The sequence below is a fragment of the Macrotis lagotis genome, chromosome X, assembly GCF_037893015.1.
Source record: "Macrotis lagotis isolate mMagLag1 chromosome X, bilby.v1.9.chrom.fasta, whole genome shotgun sequence".
Taxonomy (NCBI): domain Eukaryota; kingdom Metazoa; phylum Chordata; class Mammalia; order Peramelemorphia; family Peramelidae; genus Macrotis; species Macrotis lagotis.
The window spans coordinates 494,775,904-494,792,938 of record NC_133666.1 but is presented as its reverse complement, the minus strand read 5'-3'; the positions used below and the strand labels follow the sequence as shown (position 1 = coordinate 494,792,938).

General features: G+C 33.9%; 1 protein-coding gene and 1 long non-coding RNA gene across 2 annotated transcripts in view; both read right to left on the bottom strand.

Moving 5' to 3' along the window:
• TSHZ1 (teashirt zinc finger homeobox 1) overlaps positions 1–17,035 on the bottom strand; it is a 93,762-nt gene that overhangs the window by 50,712 nt on the left and 26,015 nt on the right. The window lies entirely within an intron of this gene.
• The window catches only part of LOC141498403 (uncharacterized), a 63,220-nt gene that overhangs the window by 24,109 nt on the left and 22,076 nt on the right, over positions 1–17,035 (bottom strand). Inside the window, exon 1 of the long non-coding RNA XR_012471625.1 lies at positions 1–17,035. This exon is cut by the window's left edge and continues 18,727 nt beyond it; it is cut by the window's right edge and continues 22,076 nt beyond it. This is a non-coding gene — a long non-coding RNA (uncharacterized LOC141498403).

The following is a 17,035-nucleotide window of genomic DNA, read 5'->3' as shown; positions in this document are numbered from 1 at the left end:
AAAGAACTGGGTTTGTGAATGAGCTCTGCCACTAGCTAACTATGTGAACTTGAAAGGTTAAGGTGACCTCCCCCGACCTCTGTATGTTAGATGACTTCCAATATCCTTTCAAGCTCTATGAATCTAAAACTATGCAACAGCTCTATTTTTTTTAACCTCTACAAAAACACATCTGCATTTGGCAAGAGCAAGAAAAGAAGTAGTAATCTATACTGAAGAAGAAAAAACTTTCTGGTACGTCCATGGAGAAAGTAGCTTTTTGTAATCCTCTTTTGCTAATTTTCTACCTTTGCACAAAAATGCCCACAAGGTGTTCATCCCAAGTGAGGAAACTTGATCTTGGTTGTTTCCATGAAGTTATAACATAAGAATGATTAAGAAACCACACATCCCATCAAAATACCAGTCTCAAAGTTGGAATAAATTCCCCTCTCTTTCATTCTCTTTTTCTCCCCCTGCAACATTTTCAAGCAGGACTTTAGTACTCCATTATTGTGAATGTTTTTTGGCCCAAGGCAAAAAATATTGACAAAGCTCCACCTTTAAGACAGTTATTGTCTCTGTATACTTGATGGCAGCCTTCAGAAGTTCACCTGCCAGTATTAAATCCTGAGGTTTGGGTGAGAGAAGTAAAAATTTGCTAGCATTTCAAGCTTTTTTACTGTAGCAGCTGCAAATCAAATTGTTCTTTCAATTAAACTAGCTCTATGCCTAAGAGAAAAAAGACATGGGCCTTTCTTTTCACCCAAAGAATGATAGCTCATGATCCCTTTGCGCATCTTCACTACCACCAAGATATACAAAGGGTCTGTTGTTCTTTGGTAATTCATCTCACAAAATTAAATCTGCTGCTAGGAAATATTTGAATATGGCTAACTGTCGGAGACAGTTAAGCAATTTAAAGTCCCTCTACATTGCTTTTTTATCGTCCTAATTCTATGCTGCCCTCTGACACACCGTGCATACTACACTTGCACTATAACCAATCTAGGTCTATATGACAAGAATGACACATTAAGGACTGAACTAAAGACCTCAACTACCAAATGTCACTCCTCTCTCACTTGAGGTAAAGAAAAATCCTCCCTTCTTGTCAGTAGCAATAGGACTTATTAACCTTTTCAGGTCACTGAACTACATATGCATTACTTACATTGTAGCAAGTCCGGCAATAACATAGCTGCAGAATATTATTACATATTCTGAAGCAAGTTTTTTCATAGAATCAACCCTATGATGCTGTGTCCTCCCAGAAAGTGCAATACATTTGACTTTACAGGGTTTATCAAAGTTAATCAAAACAAAACCACCACTCCTTCTATAAGCTTCACATGAACTACACAACAGCAAACAAGTTTTAATTGCCAGCAGTTCTCAAAGAAGGCATCACTTACACACTCAGAGGCTGTTTTAGAGGTTTATTACATCAGAAAGACAATGTTAACATTTAACACCAGTACACTTTAAAGATACTTAGTAAAAGAAAATACAACTTTCCTGGTATAAAATGCAAAAAGTACAATCTTGGAGGCGGCTAGGTGGCGCAGTGGATAGAGCACCAGCCCTGGAGTTAGGAGTACCTGAGTTCAAATCCAGCCTCAGATACTTAATAATTAACTAGCTGTATGGACTTGGGCAAGCCACTTAACCCCATTGCCTTGCAAAAACTAAATAAATAAGTACAATCTTAACAACTACACCCCTAAATGAATGACTCCAGCTAATTTATATGGAAATCTAAATTATAGCCACATTACAGAAAAGCTCTAATTGAGCACTAACTATAAGAATAGCATATGTACATAGTATGAGTGGACATGTCAAGAATTTGACAGATTCAAATTGCAAACAAACCTGTAACTGCAGATAGAAAACTTTTAGACAAGGGAAAGAACAATTCTTCAAACTAAAATAAAATGGAATAAAATAAAATTAAAAATGAAGCAGAATTAAGAATTAAAATGCTGACACTCAAAGAATCCTATTTCTTGTGGTTATTGATGAGAGATAACACTAAAGCAACTATTTTCCCTCATCCCACCCAACTCATTCCTAAAAGGTTTTAACCTAAGGTCTTATATCTCTACCCTAACCTCCATGAAAAATATTATATAATACCATAAAGAAAAGAAACAAGGTGGCAGCTAGGTGGCACAGTAGATAGAGCACCAGCCCTGGAGTCAGGAGTACCTGAGTTCAAATCCAACCTCAGACACTTAATAATTACCTAGCTGTGTGGCCCTGGGCAAGCCACTTTAACCCATTGCCTTGTAAAAAAAAAAAAGAAAGAAAAGAAAAGAAAGAAAAGAAACAAATCTAAAATATCAGAATAGGTCAAAAATGAACACTCTAAGTACTAAAAAAATTTCTAGTACCTATAAAAAATAGTACCATTAAATCTCCTCATTCCAAAATGAGGTTTGCAAAAACCATTTGTTACTCTCTTTTCCCATAGCTTTAGAATTCACTGGTCATTTTCCTAAACCAAACCTCTAAAAACATAAAAGTAGGAATTTCCCTCCTCCTTTTTAACTAAAGGCAAAAAAGTAAATCCAGTTTCTCTTCACAGATTATTGGCTGGTTTTAATTTGTGCTATAATCCTTTTGATAACAATGCCTATTAAAAATCTGAGGCAGTCATTAAATTGGGAGGGGGGTGAATCTAATAGGGTTCCACTGAAATTCGTTCATTAACTTTTAACAGTTCTCTCTTATGTTTTTTTTCCAGTGGAGATATTTCACAAATTTAAAATTAGATGATAAATCTTTTGGGACAGATAAACCAGTGGCTCTTTGACCTTTTGGCTAATGATACCAATTCTTACCAAACCATCATGGTTTTTGCAAATGAGTTCCCTGTGTCTGATCAAGTTTTATAAAATAGGCTTAACCTCTGTGGTAAACTATGGTTTGAAATCTTTGGGGTAGCCAGACAATAAAAAAAGCACCATGATATACAACATCATGATTCTTATCTACGAAGATCCTACTACATGATCTTATAAAATCCTCAATGATCCCAAGTTCAGGTAAGCATAATATGTTAAAATAATCATTAAAAATGCTTTTAACATAATTATTTTCACATAAGAACATATACTATGTGAAGGGGGGAAAGCAAACATATGTCATTTTTAAAGCAGTCTGTAGTAATGGAAAGAGCATAGATTACCTATTATAGAAAAAAAGGAAAAAACACTTATGGCATTTAAAAAGAAATCTGATGTACTGGAAAAAGTATAGAATTTGAAGTCTTGAAGACCTGGGCTCAAAAGTTTCATACATCATATCACCTTTCTCATACCAAGTTTTCTTGTCTGTAAAATGATGAACTTGGATTTGAAGGTTGTTAAGATCCTTTCCAGCTTTAGATCCTTGTATGATCTTTAAAATACAAAATTATTAATTCAATTATTTTTTTAAGTTATAAGTAAATCTAATTCAACTTTAAAAGGTAGTCTCCATGACCACCAAATTGATAGGGAACTTAGAGATCATCTAATCTAATCATTTACTTTAAAGAAGAAAAAATGAGCTCCAAGAGAGGTTAATTGATTTATCCAAAGCCACTTAGTAAATAGAAGAACTAGGATTAATAACCTAGGTTCAATGCCTCTAAATCCAATGTTCTTTCCCTTGGACCACAGTTATTTTCATAGTCTAAGAAAGTCATAATGAATTTTTTAGCCAACTTAATGCTTCTGTTCCAAAGGTCTATTTCGCAAGTATTTTGAAAATATATGATTATTATTGTAATCATCACTATTATCATCATATCAACATTGACTCCACTGAAAAAAATGAAGACACTAACAACAAATATCCCCATACATAAAGGAAAGAGGATTCTCCTTTCTATTAATCTTACATGATTTGGTTCCAGTTTGAAGCTGAGGAATCAGCTAGTCAACTTAATTTCACTCTTCAAATTTATGTTTTCATTACAGAGTACCAAGAAGGGCCATCATAGCATAACTAGTACCAAATCTCTTGAAGTAAATCTATATCTAGGTATAGACATACCCTTATGTAAAGCCTCATAATTTTGTCTGTATATTTCACATGATAAATTGTCCAGACAAAAGGACTGAGCATGTAGCTATCCTATTCCAATTCATTTCTTCCCTCCTTAGTCCCTTCTCCACAAGACTCCAGGCTAACTTGTGCCAAATCATACAAATCAGTATTTGCTCCCAAAACCTTTATCCAGTCAGATATATTTCAGTGCTATCAATCATAGGTCTGTGAATTGTAAACCTCACTCAGTATCATACAAAACTTTAATTTCTATCCTTATCCTCCATTTCACTGAACTTATTTCTTAAAGAATATACACCAATTTGAAAAGTTTTATCAGCTATGATTCCATTTCAAAGACTAAATCACAAATCAAACCTCTAATCTATCTTGACAGTCCTTAGTAGTATACTAAATTTCATAAAAATATACTTCCCGTTACAGAAAACTTACTGCCCATCACTTTATTTCATGGTAGTAATAGGAATTCCAAAAAGCAAACAGTATGTATCTTGTTGCATTGTGAGCCCTGTGAAGGCAACAACTTTCTCTTCTGCATGTTTTGTATTTCCCGTATCTTAGCATAACATTTGTTTTAAAAATTGAGTAATTAACATCCTCCAGAGCAAGGAGCTAATTTTAATCAAAAACCAGTCAATTCTTCAAAATTAACTGTAATACTAAGCTGCAGATGGAACATTTCAAGGTGACCAAGATTGGTCAAAAGAAAAGTTGATCTAGCTTCTAGACTCTATAAGCTATATAATTTCTATAATATATGAAATCAATTCAGAAAGGAATATTTACTAAACTCCACAGTAATAATCCTCATCATTATAGCTAACATTTTGTGGCACTTACAATTCTTTTCTTATCTTCACAATATCCCCAGAAGGCTCCCCATTTTACAGATGTGGTAAACAGAGGTAAAATGACTTGCCCAGAGTCACATGGCTAGTAAGGGTTAAGGTCAGATTTGAACTCAAGTATTCCTGACTGTAGGCACAGAGCTGTACCAACTGTATCACCTAGCTACATTTTGGAGGCTACAACTTCAGAGGAAGTCATATCTTCTGACCTCATATTATTATAGCATTTTTAAGTATTACTTGAAAGACAAGGCACAATTGTGCTCCTTAAAATCTACATATTCTATTCCTTTGATAACTCCCCTAACTTGAAGACAGTGAACAAAAAAAGTACTTAATAACTACAGTCAATTGATTTCCTCCCCTTTATTACCCTGCACCCTGCCTTACACACCTCTCACACTTGAAAAGATCAGTGATTTCATCAACATAGGGTCCTCCCTCAAACATAAAAGATGGCACATCCCGTCTACATTTTACTAGTGGATATCCACAGTTTTCCATGACCAAGAGAATTCATCAGCTGGTGCCCAAACTCTGGATGATGAATCTCTTTGAACTTAGCTTGGCTTTTCTTCAAACTTCAGGTATACAGATCCATCAGATCTATACTGGCCTTAAGCCCATTCATATTGGTAGGAACCTACATAACCTGCATTCTGATGGCATGAAATTCAAGAACTCAAAGATACCTAAACACTAGAGTGAGATTTTGCATAATAGCAAACCCCTTATTTCCTCTCCTCTCATTTAAAAAAGTCTTCTACTGAAATTCCTTGCAACCATCATCCCAGACCCCAAAAATCATCCTTGTTCTCCCTTACTCTACTGCTCCATAATTTGTCTCTTCTTATTTTTTCATTTCTGCTTCCAGAACATCTCTCACATCTGTCCCATTTCCTCTCTTCACCCTGTTTCAGGCTATCATAAACTTTGCTACAATAGCCTCCTAATTCTCAAATAATTAGAGAATCCTTAATTTCCCCTTCTACAAACTTTCCTCTACAACATCTGCCAAAGTGATCATCCTACAGCACAATTCTTGTCATATCACTCTCTTGCTCAAAAACCTACCAAAGGCTTCCTATTCCTTCAAGAAAACAAGAATAAAATATAAGCTCTTCTATCTGGTATTTTGTGCCCATCTTTAACTGAATCAAGGATACCTTAACATTAAACTTCCCTTCAGATACTCAAGGGTCCTGCCTATCCATTCTACTTGCTATTTCTCAAACAAAACAATCCACATCTCAGACTACCCTTCATTCCTCAAATCATTACGTCTTTGCCAATGTCTTCTGCAATTCCTAGCTATCTTCCATGCTCAGCTCCAGTTCCACCCCTTATATGAGGTCTTTCCTGATCCCCCCCAAATAGTGACCCACCTCACAGATATTATGATATATATATATACATATATAAAAATAAATATATACACATATGTATACACACATATATTACATTTATAGACACATTGTTATATTTGTGTACATTGTTTTATATAATATATATGCAGATTATTTTATTTATACACACATATACCTATAGATGTATACATATTCACACTATTGCATTGTTCCCTAGGATAGAGTGTAAGATCCTTGAGGTAAAAGAGTACTTTGATTTTTATCCATGTAACCTCAGCCCTAGAAAGCACTTAATAACCATTGATTAAATGGGAGTAGGTACTAAATAAATGCTTGATGAATGACTAATCAGTTAAAAAAAAGTCAGATGGATAAATTAACTACCTCCCTTTTCTTCAATAGCTTGTTCCTCTTAGATTGAAAGGCAGTGAGGGGCACAGAAAGAAGGAAAAGAAGGTGACAAGTCTATCAGAAAAACAACACATCAATGGAATATGAGCTAGCCACCTAGACACATTTTAGTACTTCAAGGATCCATGATTTCATCATTCTTCTACTAATAAACCCTCTCATGCCTCACTTACTCTCCACTTAATGGAAAACTTAACCAACTAAGCTGATCTTCAGGATGCAGGCTATCTACAGATATATGTCCAGTCTGGATCTGAAACCTTTCTGACTTGGTAGGAATTACTAGGTCTTTTGTTCCACTAGCCTATAAGTGATAGTCTTTCCCACATTCCATTCCCCTCCCCCAAGAGAAAGCAAGCTGGAGGAGAGATCATTCAAAGAAACATGATTTTCTCCAACTTTTAACAATTAGAAAGACCATAGTTTAAATCCTGCATCAGACACTTACCAGCTGTGTGAGTCTGAAGCTTCAACTTCCTTATCTAAAAAAAAAAATAGTCCCTCCCAGATGCATATCTAAATCTCTTTGACCTTAGGAGTCAATACAAGAAGCATCTATTAAGGAGTTACAATATGTTGAGAACTGTGCTAATAATTAAAAAGGATAAAAATTAAAATAATAAAATACAGGACAGCGGTTCCTATTTTCAAAGAGCTCACCAACAGGTTGATGACAAATGCCTTATACAGCAATTGGCAAATAAAAGTTTTGTTTCTCTGTGTGTGTGTATGTGTGACCATAGTTATTTAGCCTCAGTTTCTTCATTTGTGTGAAAGTAGTCTGGGAGTGAACAAGACTTTGGTTCAATGCACACTCCTGAATGGTTCCGTATTAGCAACTAAGCTAACTCTGAATCCAGTGCACCTGCCTGGTAAGGTAACTCACAGGAAATAGATATATTAATCTCATGAATATTTTCACATTTGCATACTGGATAATGATCCCTACCAACCTCCTAATATTACTAGTAGGATTACATAAGATAACACAGAAGAAAGTATTTTGCACGTATTCAAAATTGTATCATGCAAAAATATAAGGTGTTGCTATGACGGTAAGTGCTAAATTGTATATATAGACTTAAATGGTGTTCCAAAAAGGCTTGCTAGCTAGAGAAGGCTCAGGATGGAGCTGGGCTTTTAGCTAAGACTCATAGAAATGGTAAGTATTGGATAAGCAGTCCAATATGAATAAGGTCTATCAAAGCACAAGTGCCTGGGTTATACATAGAAGATGAAGGACTAGAATGGCAGCTTAATGTTGGAGAGTACTGGGAATTGACTGAATCTTTGACTATATATTTTGGCATTAAGTGAGTATAACCTTAATACTTAAGAGAACACCCAAGAGCTGAAGAGGTCTGTGAACTGGAAGTCTCTGGCACTTATAGTTCAGAATGACTACATTCTTATCCAAGAATGAAAACATTCTTATCCAAACATTTCATAAAAATTCCAGACAAGGCAAAAAGAAGGAAAAGAAGAATTAAAAAAGCAGCAGCAGCAGGAGGAGGAGGAGGAGGAGGAGGAGGAGAAGGAGAAAGGAACAAATTTTATGCCAATTGTTTTAAATAAATTTAGATGCATCAAATAAAGTTTTTTTTAAAAACCCTCAAAAAAACCCAAGAAACAAGAGAACAAAAAAGTGGTGAAAATGAGGCAAAATCTTGATTTATTTTTAAAGAGAACTAAGATAGCTTTTAAAAACTTAGTAAGACAATTTAAAAATTTCTCACTACAGCTGACTTAAAATAAGTGTTTCAAAATAAGTTTCAAAGAATCACATTTTCTTACAGCCAGAGTCAGCAACAGGATAAACTTTATCAATGTGCTCGAGAGGATTTTTTTTTTTTAGAATTTACCCTAAAATTTTTCCCCTTTAACAATTAATTAAGAAGAAATCAAAACAAAATGAACCCACTCCTGCCAAATATGTGAAAGGTTGTTTTTTGGGGTTTTTAAAACTTTTCAAAAGGCTTTAACAACTGATATTCAGCTTTCTCCCAGATGCTCACAGTACAGGTCACTCAATCCATTGTAGTGGAAGGTAATATAGCCTAAGAGTTACAGGGAGGAGGGGAAAAGAAAATGGGGGAGAGAGGAAGTAAAAAATAAGAAACAGAGAGGAAACAAATGTCAGAAAACATTAAAGAAAAAACTGGTACTAAAAGACAGATGTACCAGATTGTAACAACTGTTGTACAGCTTAGAAAACAGAATTTATTTTTAGCAGCAAAGTGACTTTGGCTGAAGCCAAAAAGTCATGCAGGTGGAGTATTTTTTTTTGTCTACAATCAAGGACTATATGATGACTCATATATCTTAGGAAATATCTGAGTATTTGTTCTCTTAGATGATCAAATTAAGTTGAGCTTTAGAGTCTCCTTAAAAATTAAAAAAATGAAAACCAAAAGAAGAGCTAATGGTGCATAGACAATTACAGGCATCCAAAACACTGTCCTGAGCAATTTAGATACACTGTAGAACATCCATTCTTCAACTTAATATTGTAAATTTTATAACTTTCCACCTTGTTTTAACTCAAAGAATTAATTTCTAAATAGAAAGCAAGTCACCTACAACTGTCCAGACAGAATATTTTTGGTGCCTTGCTTTATTTCTCTCTATGATTATTTTTCAGTCATTTCAGAGCTTATGAAATGCCTCACACACAAAAATCAACTTGTGGAATACTCCTTGAATAAGATCAGTTAGAACTCAATCTGTTCACTTAATGACTACAATATTAGAGTGGAAGTTTGATCTAAAAATATGTAAACTCCATTTGAAGGAACACCATGAGAATTAAACCAAGGTGCCAGATACTACAAATTTTTCTAGCCGACTGCCATATCCATCTTTATTAAATGAAAACCAATGTTTCACTTTTCATTTGCACTAAATTACATAATTACAATTACATACTTGGGGGATGTAATTCTCTAGAACCTACTGTTATCCCAAAGGACTGCAAAATAAAAATAATCATGGCTTAAAAATGTCTGAATAAATTCACTAATAGCACCTATACTGACATTTGGGGAATACCCAAAAATTCTCTCCCCTCTCAAACTACCCTCCAGACTACTACCAAAATTATATTCCTGAAGTATAAGTCTGGTTACATCATCCTTGTTCAAGAAAATCTAGTAGTTCCCTGTTACTTCAAGGATCAAATCCATTTGCCTTTCAAGCTCCTTACAGTCCAGCTCCAACTTGGCTTTCCTGTCTTAATATAGATTATGCTCTTTGCAAACTTCAGTCTAACCACATTGGCTTTACCTTCTATATGCCTTCTCTTGTCTTCAAGACTAGCATAAGCTGTCTTTCTCATGCCTCTTCACCACCGATCTAATTTTCATCAAATCTCAATTCAAATGTCCATCAGTTCAAATGCTAGTGGCACAATGGATAAAATGCTATGTCTAGAGTTGGGAAGACATGAGTTTGAAATCAGCCTCAGACACTTAATGGGTACTTCCTTTCATTTCCATCTGCCTCAATTTCTTCATCTGAAAAATAGGGATAATAGTAGCAGCTATCTCCCAGGATTTTAGTGAGGAAAGAATTAGATAAAATTTTTTAAGCCCTTGGCACAGTGCCTTGGACACAGTCAGTCCCTTCTCCCTTTTTAATGTAAGGTTTTTCTTGATTCTCCCAGCTGCCTCCTCCCCAAAACAAATTTCTATTTATCTTTGATATTGTATTATATATATATATATATATATATATATATATAATAAATGAAATATTCCTATGAAATAGAAGCTTCTTAAGGTCAGAACAATTCCATTCATGTCTGCATCACTATCATCCAAATATACCAACAGAATAGATTAATAGATTTAATAAATTTATGTTGACTGACTGAAGTCATGGAGAGAAATCATTCTCTGCCACAAATTGCCCTTTGGTGCCACTGTTAGAGTCAAAAATGACATACTGAAAGAATTATGAATCTTAGTATTTAAACTTTTATATTACATATGGTATATACTCTAAAATCTCTGTGGAATGCCACATTTAATAGAGACATGTTAGAAATAATCATAAACAGTTGAAGTAGAAAATATCTTAGATACTCTCAACTCTAACCCTTTTATTGATCACAGAAATTTACAAATTAGAAATTGCTTCATAGAGCACTTAATCCAATTCATCCTGACCAAAAAAAAAAGTCTTTCTAATTAATCTAGCAAAGGGCCATGTCACCTGTGCTTAAAGACCTCAGGAGGGAAGACCCCCACATCATCAGATAGCATAATATCTTTAAGTCATTCATCCATTGTGGTTATCTTCTCTGGATTCTATGTATACTTGTCAATGCTCATGCTGCAGTGGAATGGCCAGAAATGAAAATGGTACTTCATATACAGTCTGATCAAGGAAAAAAACATCTCCCCAAAAACACCTATTTTTTTCATGTGGTCTCAAATAGTAATAGGATTAGTAACAGATGTCCAAATGGACTCCTTGATGCCTCCTCATGACATAAACATTATTCTGGATTCTCCAGAGATGTGTCAGTGAAAGCACAAGCTCTGGAAGGCTCAACAATGATTGGGTTTGGGAGGGGAGAGCTTAGAGGAAAGGCTTGAATTATACTTCCAACAATGACTATCCACTTAATGAGGATCAGCCTACTTAGCTAAGGAGAAACTCAGTCCCTAATTGTCTGGCAACATGGCATTGGAATCTTTAGTGATAGCCACCAATAAAACAAAGTTAAATGAAAAATAACTTTTATTTCCTTTGTTGTGCCTTCCACTTCTACAGTTACAAGGGTAAGCAGAAAACTCTAAGGATCACCCAGTTTTCAGGCTATCTGTAAACATTAACTTAATTATTGATGCACTAGATTCTCAACCAATGAACATAATACTGGATATGTTCACTATATAAATAAAACTAGAATATAAATAAAGTTCAATAAATCAACAGAATTATTTAATATCTACAATAAAAGGAAGCATGGTAGAGGGAAAACTGAAGACAGGATCAACTGGGTTCATCTCCTGTCTTGCTGTATATGAACTGTAAAATTCTGAGCAAGTCATTTAATTACTATCTTATCAGGCTGTTTCCTCATCTGTAAAATGAAGAGAATGAATTCCATGATCTTTAAGGTCCCTTCCAATTTTAAAAATATGATCCTATGTGCTAGTTACTATGGGAAGTTGCAGTTTCTCCTCAAACAATCAATCAAAAAGCATGAAGGAATTGGTAGAATTGGTTGTTTGTAACACAAAAGTAACAAGAAGTAACAAAAAGTATCATTTCAAGGGGCAGCTACTCATGTCCTATTAGAAATGTTCATCAATACACATTTGTAAAAGATCATCATGGAAATAATTTCCACTTATGTACCAACATCTGTCAAGAGAGGATGAAAAAAATAGAAAACTTCTATGAATAATTTGGTATCCTCTAAGAGAAATCAAATTTTAATATTCAGTGTAATAAGTATAAAGGGAAATATAAAAAAGAAAAAAGGAAAAATGGTTTCAAAAAGTAAGAAATTAGAGAGTTTGTAGAAGACAGAAGTATCACATCTATAAATAAAATATTTCATTTGAAAAAGGCAAGAAGAGATGTACACTGAGGATAAAGAAAGAATATATTTCAGTAAATAGGAAATTAGCAGTTATTTATATGGACATCATTTCCAAATAAGATGGTAAATGGACAGACAAACAGCAGACACAGTCTATTGCCATTTGCTAAGGAAGATTAACTGACTGGAATCAATTGTCACAGTAAAAAGATAAAAGAATGAGAAACTACTTCAATCAGAAATCATTTGATCACTTTGGCTAGCAGAGAGAAGTTGGAGCTAAGGGCAACTATTCATTTATAACAAAAACTCATTTGAAAAATCTTAAAAGAGTAGTATAATAGATTACAAATATTGCCACATCATAAGAACAAACACTATGGAGAAAAAAAAAACAAATTGGTACAAAACTTCAATAAGCCACTGAACCTGGAAAGAGTAAGACATTCAAGTGAAAAATCGTGGAGGGGGAATTTTAAAATGCTCAATAACACACTTTTTTATCCATCAAAGTTATTGGAGTCACCATTTAGATTATAACATCACTGTCTATGATGAGCTATGTAAGAAAAGAGTAAATAACACTTTAAAAAAGACAGGAAAAGCAGGTGGATTGTATCTAACATACACAGAAAAGATCTGTCCTAAAGAATGACATAACTTTGAAAGAATTAAGGTATTCTCAAGATATCTGCAAAAGAGTAGGATAAAGACTTCTAGAAGAAAATCATGTACCTGATTATTGATAAAAATAAAGAATCATTTTCTCATCTCTATAAAAATTTTACATCAAAGTCATCTTTGATGAAGATGAGCAAAAGGAATAAGGAGACTGACAATTCTAGAGCAGATCTCATCTTTATAGTTACATACATTTGAACAAAAAAATAAAGAATGAAAGGTTCTACTATTTATTTCATTGACTTTTTTAAGCAATAATTTCAATGCAGCAAACTATCATCTTAAAAACCCGCCAAAAACATGTTTCTTATTCATATTTCAAACTAATACAAAAGTTTCTGAAAGATACAAGAACATTTATAATTTTACCACTCTTTAATAATTAATATCAACTGAAGCAAAATTATATGTGTTCACTAAAAATGTTTGCCTGTGACATGGAAGATTTACAGAGCAGTATCACTATACTAATGAGGAATTATATAAAGTAATCCAGATTCTCCTTGTTTTTATGACATTGTGTTGATTTCAACAATGGTTGGAATATTCCTCCTAAATGAGATATGTAATCAATCTAAAAAAAAAACTACCCACAAAATAAAATCCAAGTGGATTAAAAAATACTTATTCTCCAGATTAGGGTAAACCACTGGCCAACTGGGATGTATATCTTGGACACTACTAAGAGAAAAATGAATTGAGTTCAAAATTAAATGGGAAGAAGACAAAAGTATTAGGTTACATTTGGGAAATTACATGATGCTTGTAATAACCCCTATGTCTATGAGTTACAGAACACCATAATCGTTGATGATTTAAAGAAGAGAGAAAACCAAAGGCCATGGACAGGCATAAATTAGACATAATCAGACTACAACATACCATTAAAAAAATCAAGATGGAAAAGTTCTAGGAAGGATATCATTAAACAACTTTAGGAAAAGGGAGGTGGATTGGTCACATGGCAACAATCCATAGATATGCCTAACTCTAATCCCTGATCAAATTCCAAGAACTACAGAAATTATGATTAGAGCACCCCCTTTGAAGCATTTTCCAAAGGGCAAAGACAAAAAGTGATAAATACAGAATAATGTAGGGATGAATTGAATGCAGTGCAGCAATTCCGAACTGTGAACTAATGCTGTGTTTAAAGTCCGCTACTTCTACCCATTTTCTCTCTAGTCCCCATCTTGACCCAAACCCTTACTTGTGAAACTTATTTATAATTGTGACAGGAACCCAAGTCTAAGAATATCTGACACATGCAAAAACTAAGGCACAAAAAAGTCAGTGATTTATCTAAGACCACCTAACAATCCAGTGACAGACCCTCCTTTTTCATTACCTCAATGTCCTTAGACCTTTAATTTTTCTGGGTTTGTTTGTATTTCTGTAGATTGAAAAGGAAGTTGAACTAGATGATTTCTAAAGTCATTTTCATCTTTAAATCTCATAATCCTACAAACTTCCTATCACTTTTTCTCAATGAATGGTCTCAATCAGGATTTATTAAGCGCCTACTATGTGCCAAGCTTTGGGATACAAAAAAAAGTCAAACGATAGTTCCTGCCACCAAAATGCTTAAAATCTAATACAGTCGATAACATAAAAAGAAAAATATACAAAATAATACATATCAGGATAAATAGGAAATAATAAATGGAATTCAGGATTGAGAAAGGCCTCCCATGGAGGGGGGGAATATATGGGGTCTTAAAAAGAAAGTCAAAGAGGTCAATAGTTAGAGGAGAGAAGAGAAAGCATTTTGGGCATGGGGCAGTCAGAGGATATGTGGAATCCAGAGATGGGAGTATCTTATCCATGGAATAGCCAGAAGTCAGGATTTCTGAATTAGAGTATGTTGCCAGGAATAACATAGAAGAACATGGAAAAGTAAGAGAGGGTTAAATTATGAAGGATATTGAATACCAACAGAGCATTTGACATTTACTCATTAAACTGCATTTGAGTTTACTGAGCACAAGAGTTATATCATGAGATCTGAGAGAGCTGAATGGAGAATGGATTAGAATTGGAACAAACTTGAGGCAGGCAAACCCACCAGCAAACTAGTGTCCAGGTCACAGGGAGATAGGGAAAGGTTTAAGGAATAAGACATATTGAGTTTAAGATGTCTACTGGACATCCAATTTGAGATATCTGAAAAGCAGTTGAGAGGTCAGCAGAGTTGGTAGATTGGAGAATCATTAACATTACCATTTGGTAATTAAATCCATGGAAGCTGATAAGACCACTAAGTGAAATTATAGTATAGAGTGAGGAGAGAAGATACCCAAGACAGAACACTTAAGTACACCTCCAATTAGAAAGGATAATATGAAAGAGGATCCAGCAAAAGAGATATAAAAGAAACAGTCAGGTAGGTAGGAGGAGAATCCAGAGAGATGTTGTCCTAAAAGAAGAGAAAAAGAGAGTTATCAAGGAGAGAGAGGGTAATCAATAGTAGCCAAAGGCTGCATGAAGGTCAGCTAAAATGAGCATAGAGAAAAAGCCACTGTATTTAGCAACTATGAGATAATTAGTAACTTTTTCTTGAGTGAATAATCTAAAGAAGAAAAAAAAGTTAAAGCCAAACTATAATGCAGTTAGTAAATAGGTTATTCCTAAATGGGAAGAATAAATTATAAATTAAATTATAGTTATAAAAGCATGTTTAAATATTAGAAATATTATTTCTAATATGCCTACTTAAATTCAGAAGTTAATACATAAACATATATTAACATTTCATTGAAAAGTCTTTCCTTATTAAGAGCCCAGACCAAGAGGTTGATCCATCAAGAATATACCAAGAAGAATCTGATGAAAGTACTAATTGAGGAAAAATCATAAGTGGCAGAAGGAATTTCTAAGTGAAAATGAAAGCTCAAGAGGAAAGAAACCTCTAATCAAACAGATCTATAGAAAGCTGGGAGACTAACAATACTGAAAGCAGAGGCAAAGTAGATCTAATTGAATTATGTAGGTGAATAAAAGGAAAAAAGGAAAATAAATAAGATAAATAAATAAAATAAAGTACACTTTCACCAAAATCCAAGACTAATCATATTTATTTTATTATCCAACAAAAATTTTACAACATTCAAAAGTATCCATGACAAAATATTTTATCATGATGCCTTGCTTCTGGTAAAGTATTTCAGAGTTTTCAAAGAATTGTTTTTCTATTTTCCATTTGATTCTCACAAAAATTCTTCTAATGAACAAAAGGCAGGAATTTTAATCTCCATTTTAGAAATAAGGAAAATAAGTCAAAGCAAAGGGTAAATTATTTTTCTATGTGATACAGTCCCCTTCAAGTCAGTGAAAAACATGAGGGCAGGAACCATGTCTTAATTGTTTTCCCAATCTTCCTTAGTACATAACAGTACAACAGCATACTGCGCACATTTAAAAATTTTGAAATTTTGTAAGCTGACCAAGATTACAGGACTAGTACATGTTAAGAGTGTTCTGTTCACAGGGTGCCACTAAATTATCTTAAGTGTATAAGAATGCCTATAATTCTTCAGAAACAAATTTTGTTCTAGTTCTAAGTAAAAAATGATATACTAATATTATGTAAAAGTTAAAAGTCAAAGTCAAGAGACATAATGAAAACAGCAAGCATAGGGTTTTCTTCATTTTAGTTGGTTACCAAATAACACAAAAGCACAGCATTTAAATCTGCACTTATCTTTAGAAGAGGCAAACACTAGTGAAAGAAAAACCACTTGGTATTAAAAAGTGAGTACCAATCAAAAGAGTTGCTGTTATTACTAACTTACCAATCTTATCTTCCATAAGTACATCTGATTTTTTTTATATTTTATAACATTTGCTGCCTAAAGAACTTAAAGTATAATCAAAATTCTTCTAAACAAAGAATATATTTTAAATGGACATTTCTGAACTTGTGTCTCAAAAAATTAGTAGAAAAGAAGGAAGAGAAAAATGAAAAGGAGTAGGAAAATAAAAGTGACAGGAAGGAGAAGAGGAGTATGGGGGGAAAAAACCAAGAAAGTTGAATGGGAGTGAAGATATAGGAGGGAAGCAAATAATTACAATGTGAAATAACAAAAATACATGGGATTGCCCTACTTCTCCCTGGTCAAACAACCTCTGTTTTTTTT